Genomic DNA, 7,841 nt, shown 5'->3' with positions numbered 1-7,841 from the left:
TGATCTTCACTATACAGGGTCTCTGTCACTGCTGATTGACCTTACTGGAATGTGTATGGGGGTGGGGGGGGGGGGGGGAATTAGGAAAAATTGCTGCAAGGAAAGTTTACTTCTTAATTTTGGAGGAACTGAAACCTGAGTTTTAATGTAACACACAATGCACACACTTCATGTATGTAGCTGTAGACATATGTGCAAGCAAAATCATAGTAGGCATCTAAAGAAACATCCCATACACACCCATAGGCTTTTTCTCCACTGTACAAGCAAGTTGAGAGGATTCAGGGATATAACCAACTGCCCCTGTACTATGCGAATGCTTCTCAGGGCAGCCAAAGCTGCATCAATGCTTTTGAGAAAGAAACATTTTTATTTGGATATCCAATCCTAAACTCGAAAGACAAGTGGGACGAGACCCAGCGTGACGAACTGCAGGCCAAGTTGCAATTGTTTAATCAGCTGTAAAGATCCACGTTTGCAATCAAAAGTCAGCTGAACTACACCAAAACCAAAAAATGCATGAGCACATCGAGCAACTTAGTTATTTCTGTGAAGCCTAATGTAGTCAGTGCAAAACTCAGAAAAGTTTCCAAGCAAGCCAGTATTTCCTGAAGAATTACCCTAATTTGGGAAGATCCCATTCCACCGAGGCACTGAACCCTGACTGTCACCAAAAGGCCTATCTTTGTTGCCCAAAAGAGCAACCTGGCACATGACTTTGCATTGACCTTTCCCCTTGGAGGCCTGCCATCCAAATACTCAAACTCAACTTCAAACCAACATACACCCACAACTCTTAAATGGATTCTTCTGTGGTTCCAATGATTTATTCATGCACCTGTATGGATATATATCTGCTGTGCTGCGATTTGATTGATCATCAGCACCTCACAGGGCCAGGCACTCACTGTGGCAATGCTGTCTCCGCCTCAACTTTGGCACTGCTCTATCGTAGCAACAACTTTGCGAGGATTATATTATTTTCAAGCCTAACTCCTGTTTTTCTAACGCTGCGCATAATTAGAGTATAAGTGTTTGTCCTGTGGCAGGGAGAATTGGCAAGTGAAACATGTACCCACACACACAATACATATAAATGGAGGCTGCTACATGAGCACCGTGATATTCATGCAGGTATAGAGACAAGTTCCCTTCCACTTGTGCTCTGCCTTCAAACCTCCTAGCTTGACTAAACACTGGCTCCGTCAACTTGCAATTCTTTGCACATGATATTCTTCTGCTGGCTGCTGAAATGGGCTCTCCAGGCTCTCAAGGATGAAAAACATCTGGCTCCTCTCCCTAAATCAATAGAACCCTCAAAGAGGCCAGATTGCTACAAATTAGTTGCTGCAAAGCAAGGTGAAGTTTTTGCTGTTTTTACACATGATTAATACGTCCCAATATTGGCTTTATTGCTGCTGGGATGTCACTGAGAGGTGAAATGTTTAATCTCATCCCAATGACTATATATGGTCACTTTGATGGAGTCACCTCCCTCCCACTACACTGTTGCCCTTAACTCCCGCACTTGCTTTCAAAGCAAACTGGCAGTATTTGGGAACTGTGCCACCAAACCAGAAGTTAGCAGAAGCCCCATGTTACCACATTCTCCTCCCTTCTACCCACTTCCAGTGCCTGGCCTATGGTTTTAAACATCTCTCAAGACTGGGGGACAGTGTTATCTGAAATACATACATAAGGAAACAGCTTTGAAGGACTCAATCATTACACAGAAAAAAAAAGTTGTCGCATTATTTATATTAAAATGAAGATTTAACAACTCTCTCTTGGACATTTTAAATCAGCCTCTCTTCTGATAACTGTATCGATGTATTAAGCCCACACACACTTGTGTAGGGTTGCTAGTAACTTCTAGATCAGTGCCAGGGTGCTTTCCCCCATTTCTCCCAACCCACCTGGAAAAAAAATCATGCCCCTGAACTTATGTCTGGCCAAGAAAGGGAACACACAAGTGTACTCTGCTTGCAGATTTTCAAAAAGTCAAATTTTCAGACTGTTTAAGAAAAAAAAAACTTTTTTTGCACAGTATTTTGAACATGGGAACCACAAAGTACCTTCCCAGCACTATTACTGTTGCAATACTTCTTCCCCCACTGTTCTGAGGAACTGTGTTTTGTTAACTGTACTGAAAATACACCCCCGTCCCCAAGTTGATTCCAGTCTAACCAAGGCTCAAATTCCACACTACTGTGGCAAAATCCATGCGAGGAAGCACTGGGGTAATCTTCCCCTCCCTGATTCTCCGACAGAACCTGGGAGACATACCAGAAGCCAGGGCCATCAGCAAAGAGGTGCTGTGCCTCCAAAACAGTAACTGGTCCCAAGACCTTGAAAGCAGTATAGCTTCTCTGGAGCCCCACAGCCAGTACCTTGACTCCCCATACAGCTGGGTTACACAGAAGACAGCGGTTTCAGGCTGCATCTTCTCTCCCAATTTCCTTATAGACTGTATTCTGTAACAAGCCCTCTAGCCAGGGCGGAATGGCAGGGGAAGGACATGGTACTGCACAGGCTGTTGAGATCTCCCCCTATACCAAGCTCATTGAGTCCCCCCCATCCACTGATCTACATGGCACAATCTTGCCCAGCAGAAAGATTTTATTTACTTATTTTTATCATCTCCATCCCCATTTAGGAGTGAACATGTGACAAAACCACAGCACAGCTGAAGCCTCTGTAGGATTACTTATCCCTCCTTAAAAAGATCATGTCTTTTAACAAGTTTTCCCCTGAACACCAGCATGCATGGATTCAACATGCCAGATTTCATATTTCTAAAGCCTGTGCTCTGCCTTCAAATGTTTGCTTAAAAATGCATTTTTAAACTTAAAAAAAAACCACGGATGAACTTAAAAAAAAATTAAAAAAAACTTGTTAATGAATCACAGTTCCTAGCAAATGAGCAATTGCAGTTGACACAATGAATTATGCCTGAAGCAAGCTGGGAAACATATTTTGCAAATGATCTCATCCACAGGCAAACCTGGCATGACACTATTTGCTAAAAAAGACACAAAGGCTGTCAAAATTCCTGTCACTTTGCAAATAAAGTCAGGTACAGAGAAAAACCAAAAAGCCTCGCCCTCTTTAGCATGGTTAAATTATTTCTGAATCTCTGCATGTGCTTGATCAGGAGGAAAAAAAAAAATAGGCGTTTCCATCAAACCTCATTTGTCTAAACTCCAAAGAAAGAGACAGGTTAACTGTATTGCTAAAATGTTACAGAACCCCCTGAAACAGTGGAAGAAATGGGCTCTGAATGAATAAGGGCGTGATTCACAAGAGTTGTTCAGCTGGCATCAGACTGCAGCAGTTACAGCAATGCACAGTACTCTCTCTGGTCATCAGATGTTAGAGATAGCTTAAATGATCATATGAAGCCATAAAGAAAGATGAGTCCTTGGGTGAAGGCAACGCACACACGCATGCACAGAGTAACATTTTAGTTTAATTTGACCCAACTCCAGGAGAAGTATAAGAACATGGAAAGCTAAACTAACCGGCCCTTTAAGTTAATTTTGCCTCTGTACCTTTTATCACCACTACAGCTCCCGGAAGGAATTACTCCTTTGTGTCTCACTATATAACTCAGCCCTTTTACCCACAGAAAGGTGCTGCTAAATAGGTCACCCCAGCTTAAGCTCATAAAAACTGGGCAAATTCAAAGTTACGGTTGAAACCCCATTCTAACCTCAGTTTGTCAGGCCTTGGTATTTTTAAACACAAGCATTGCAAGGAGAGAACCAGCCGCAGAGGCGCATCATCATTTTGCAAGGTTGTTTTGCTACGTTCATCCACAATCCAATAGCTCCAATACAATGCTTTACAACACGCCTGCCCATCTCATGAGCCATGCACCAATTTAAGGACTATTGTGTCAAGAAAGCCAGCTTTCAAATAAAAGTACATATCTGCAGTCGTACACAGCAACACACAAACCCACCACAAACCTCGGCAGGGAAATTTTACTTTATAATAAGATGGTCTAAAATAAATATTTCTGTTCCATGCAGCTATGGTTTGCCATCTTTTTTGGATAAGCACACAAGTCTGGAGGCTTCTCTGAAGCTAACCCAAATCTCTTCAGGACTGCAAATACCAAGTCTCCTGATATTTCTGGTACTTTCTTTTGTAGGTAGGTATTGGGGGCAGTGTGCTCTCGTGGCACTTGAATTTTCGATTCTAACTAAAACCTGGTCCCGAGAACTTGTCTGAACTTTTCAGAGACTTTCTTTTGAGCCCAGATCTAGAAACAAGCAAAGATTAAGAGGGAAGGAGAGTTCTCATGTCTCAAGGTATTCAAACATCCGTGACTGCAGGCAATACAGAATTACCCCTTAAAGCAATACAACCATGCTCTTTGCCTCATCAGGCTCGACAGAGAATCCAGAACAAGTTCCCAACCTGAAATGGCACTAATTCATATAAAATGAACTCTGTCAGAGGGCAAGAAGAGTTCCAGGGCTAGAAAAATCCAAGAGGATTAGATTTCTTCTTATTTTGTGGCATGAAGCCACTTTCATTTTGCAAGAGGGCACTGTAACTGCCGTAAAAACAGCGAAGTGTGAACTGCTCCCCTATCAACTTCCAGACGTACGTTTTTACACATATGTTGTCAACACAAGAATCTGTTTTTAACTTGCATGTCTCCTAGTAATAGTCAACACATCACAGATGAGTTCTGTGAACGATCAAACTTGAACAACTTTAAGCCTCAAGAACAAAATTATTAAAACTAACTTCACCATTAACAGAAGTTTTCAACCTTCACTCATCTATAGCTTGGTCTTACACTACAGGAACTATATATCCCACTGCATGACAATTCCAGGTCCAGTATTAGAGCAGCTGCATCCCCTGAATGTTCATTTTTAAAAAATTAAGAAATAAGTAAACACGGTTTCCCAAAATCATATATGCAATAGAAATTGCTGCAGGGCCTCTTGGTATTCCAAAGAAAGCCCTTTCTTTGGTTTTTGGTGTAGTGTTTCCTTAGAGCATTTACAAAACAAACATAATATTATGCCAGTGAAGCTTCCTAGGAAGTGCTAGGTTGTTTGTAAGTACCCAATTTAAATGCTTAGGGTGAAAACTCAAGCCAGATTTTTTAAATGTAAATTTTTGAAATGTAAGCTATATTTTTCATCTAAAAGGGTCCCTTCTCATACTATTCTGCACCTTCCAATTAACATTAGTACTGCAGACAAACATTCACATTCTATGAAACAAAACGCAACTTCTAAAAGTAACTTTCCAAGGAAGATTTCAACTTCCCTTAATTCATTCTTCCCATTGGCATTCAGATACCATCAGCCCACTCTCGCACAGCCCAATGTGAAATCTTGACTATAAAGGTCAATCCTCAGCATTTGTTTTTACACAATCCTGTGAGGTCATCAGCAGGCCTTGAAATGACATTTATTCTTCGAAGCGTAAGGGCAAGATTCCTAAGACTTTTGTATTTGCTGCTTACTTGAGGCCGAGTTATCAGCACCTCTGCTGTTTACACTGAATAACATGTACTGACTGTCCGAGGCCTAGCAATGCAAGTTCAACCAAGAAGCAAAAAAAGTTAGCCTCTGTCAATTGAACCCCAAAGCTTATTGAGGGGCATACTATCAGAGGATTGAGTTGGGTTTTTACTTTCATTTTAAAGCTTGGTTCTCTATGGGGATGCGTGCTTTTAATGCTTATTCAAGTCCATTTGGCAGGGAGGGTGCCCAGTAACCCCCAGGGTCAGACCCCAAACGTTTTACTATTTAGTCTGCCTGGATTCACTTCCAAGATCACATCAGATACAGGATCCTAGACCTGCATTACAATAAACACCATTCTTCCAGTGCAAGAATATTAACTTCAAGAAGCCAATGTGCCACTGAGGATAGCAATAATTCAGTTTTGTTTACTGATTTCGTCTTCTACTACTCTTTAATATTTTAGTTTGAAAAGGTAAAACAGCATGCCAGATCATCAATTACTCAGGACTCGAGACAAACACTTGGCAAGCATGAAGTGCATCAAGCTACCCACAATCTCACAAATGACTTTTGAAAGGAGGAAACACACAAGTGAATATTCAAATTAATGAGCCAGCATGTAATGGAGACTTCGTTTTAAGTGATTCTGTACTCTGCTGTTAATACATATGGGCCAGCCTCGCACAGTGAAGTACACAATGTACTGCTGTCATTTTCTTTTCCTACAGCAGTGAAGACATTTGTGGAAGTCCTTGAACACAGCAAATGTACTTTAACTACAGCATGCTGCATACTGCAGCATGAACAGTAACACGCCAGCACTTGGAAAGGCACTTCTCCAATACGAGCCCAGCAAAGTAGCAAGATTTTCTCCACACCTATACATCAACATGCAGAATAACATCCTGCATCTTGCTGACATGCTGATATATCAGAAAGATGCTAGCAAAACACATGCCTGCCCTGCATATAAAACACCCACCTTCCCCCCCAACAAAAAAAGCACCCAAAACCCCCCCACCAACTGCAGCTATTTGAACAACAGAATCTTTTGCAAAAAAAGATCTTGCATTATTATTCCTCAACTCTGAATCTGGATGCTCATTTCATGTTTAGGGACAATAATGCAAGATCCTGAAATGAGCATGCAGATTCAGAGTTGAGGAATAATAATATGAGGTGTCTGAATCTGGGTGCTCATTTCAGGATCTTGCATTATTGTCCCTAAACATGAAATGAGCATCCAGATTCAGAGATCTTGCACTATTATTCCTCAACCCTGAATCTGGGTGCTCATTTTTTAAAACTGTTTTTATTTTAGAAAGAAAGCCTTCCCTCCAGGCAACATAATTCTCCAAGTGTTGAGAAAGAGACTGCACAAGTCTATACACACTTAGAAACGATAATCAAACTGAAGCACTGCAGCCTCTTCAGAAAGGTATTTCTAGAATACATTATAGAATAACAACCCGTTCCCCAGCCAGCCCAATTTGCTAGGCAAAAGCAAGTTGGCCAAGACAAAAGGCTCACATCATACTATTTTGCCCCGTCTCTTCAGGACAGGCAAGGGAAGCAAGGTCCGGTCCTTACCCGTGTGCACCCCTTCTCCCACTGCAAGAAATAAATATATAAACCCCGCCAGTTTCTGCTCGCAGACGCTTTCTCCCTTGTCACACAAAAGACTTCTTTATCTAGCGCTGCAATGCTAAAAATGCAAAGGGGGGGAAGAAAAGAGCTCATCTTTAAGCAACACCCTCACACGCGTGTCCCCCTCCCCAGAAGAAAAGTTCAGACATTCATTGCAACCTGGCACACGGGGACAATATGAAGACCCCCCCCCCCAAAAAGAGGAATAAATAAAACGCCCGCTGCTGGAGATGCGACATGGGGCAGGGGACCAAACCAGGGCAAGAAGTTAGCGGGGACGAGGGCAGCTGGTTTGCGGGGGGAGAAGGCAGGCAGGGAAAGCCCCCCCAGCCCCCAAGAGCAGAGATACCTGTTGGGAGAAGTCTCCGTGCAGCACTCAGCGATGCAGGGGCAGGAGGCGCGGACCAGCAGCTCTGTGGAGGGGAGGGAGGGAAGAGAGATTAAAAATACTAATAATAATAATGAGCAAAAAAATAAACAAAAATCATGTAGGGCTGACGGGAAGCGGGAGCCGGAGGGCAGCGGCTGCTGGCTGCCCGGGGGAGGGGAGGGGAGGGGGCCGGGCCGGCTACCTGGGGGCCGCTGCCCCATGGAGGCACCGGCGGGGCCTAGCGGCGGCTCCCGACCCGGCGGCGGCAGGAAGTGATTTCAGCGGCTCCTCGCATGGGCTTTCCCTGACCTCGCCCGCCTGGCCCC

At 43.1% G+C, this 7,841-nt stretch overlaps 1 protein-coding gene across 2 annotated transcripts in view; it reads right to left on the bottom strand.

The window, feature by feature from the left end:
- NACC2 (NACC family member 2) overlaps positions 1 to 7,797 on the bottom strand; it is a 97,790-nt gene extending 89,993 nt beyond the window's left edge. For both annotated transcript variants that reach the window (XM_019510814.1, XM_019510820.1), the window contains exons 1-2: positions 7,718 to 7,797; positions 7,495 to 7,558 (exon numbers count right to left, since the gene is read on the bottom strand). The gene's annotated coding sequence lies outside the window, so the exon portion shown is untranslated. The remainder of the gene's footprint in view (positions 1 to 7,494; positions 7,559 to 7,717) is intronic.
- Between the last annotated feature and the right edge of the window lie 44 nt (positions 7,798 to 7,841).

Source organism: Gavialis gangeticus, unplaced genomic scaffold (assembly GCF_001723915.1).
Source record: "Gavialis gangeticus isolate Ggan-Ray unplaced genomic scaffold, GavGan_comp1, whole genome shotgun sequence".
Lineage (NCBI taxonomy): Eukaryota > Metazoa > Chordata > Crocodylia > Gavialidae > Gavialis > Gavialis gangeticus.
This window is presented reverse-complemented; position numbering and strand designations above follow the sequence as displayed.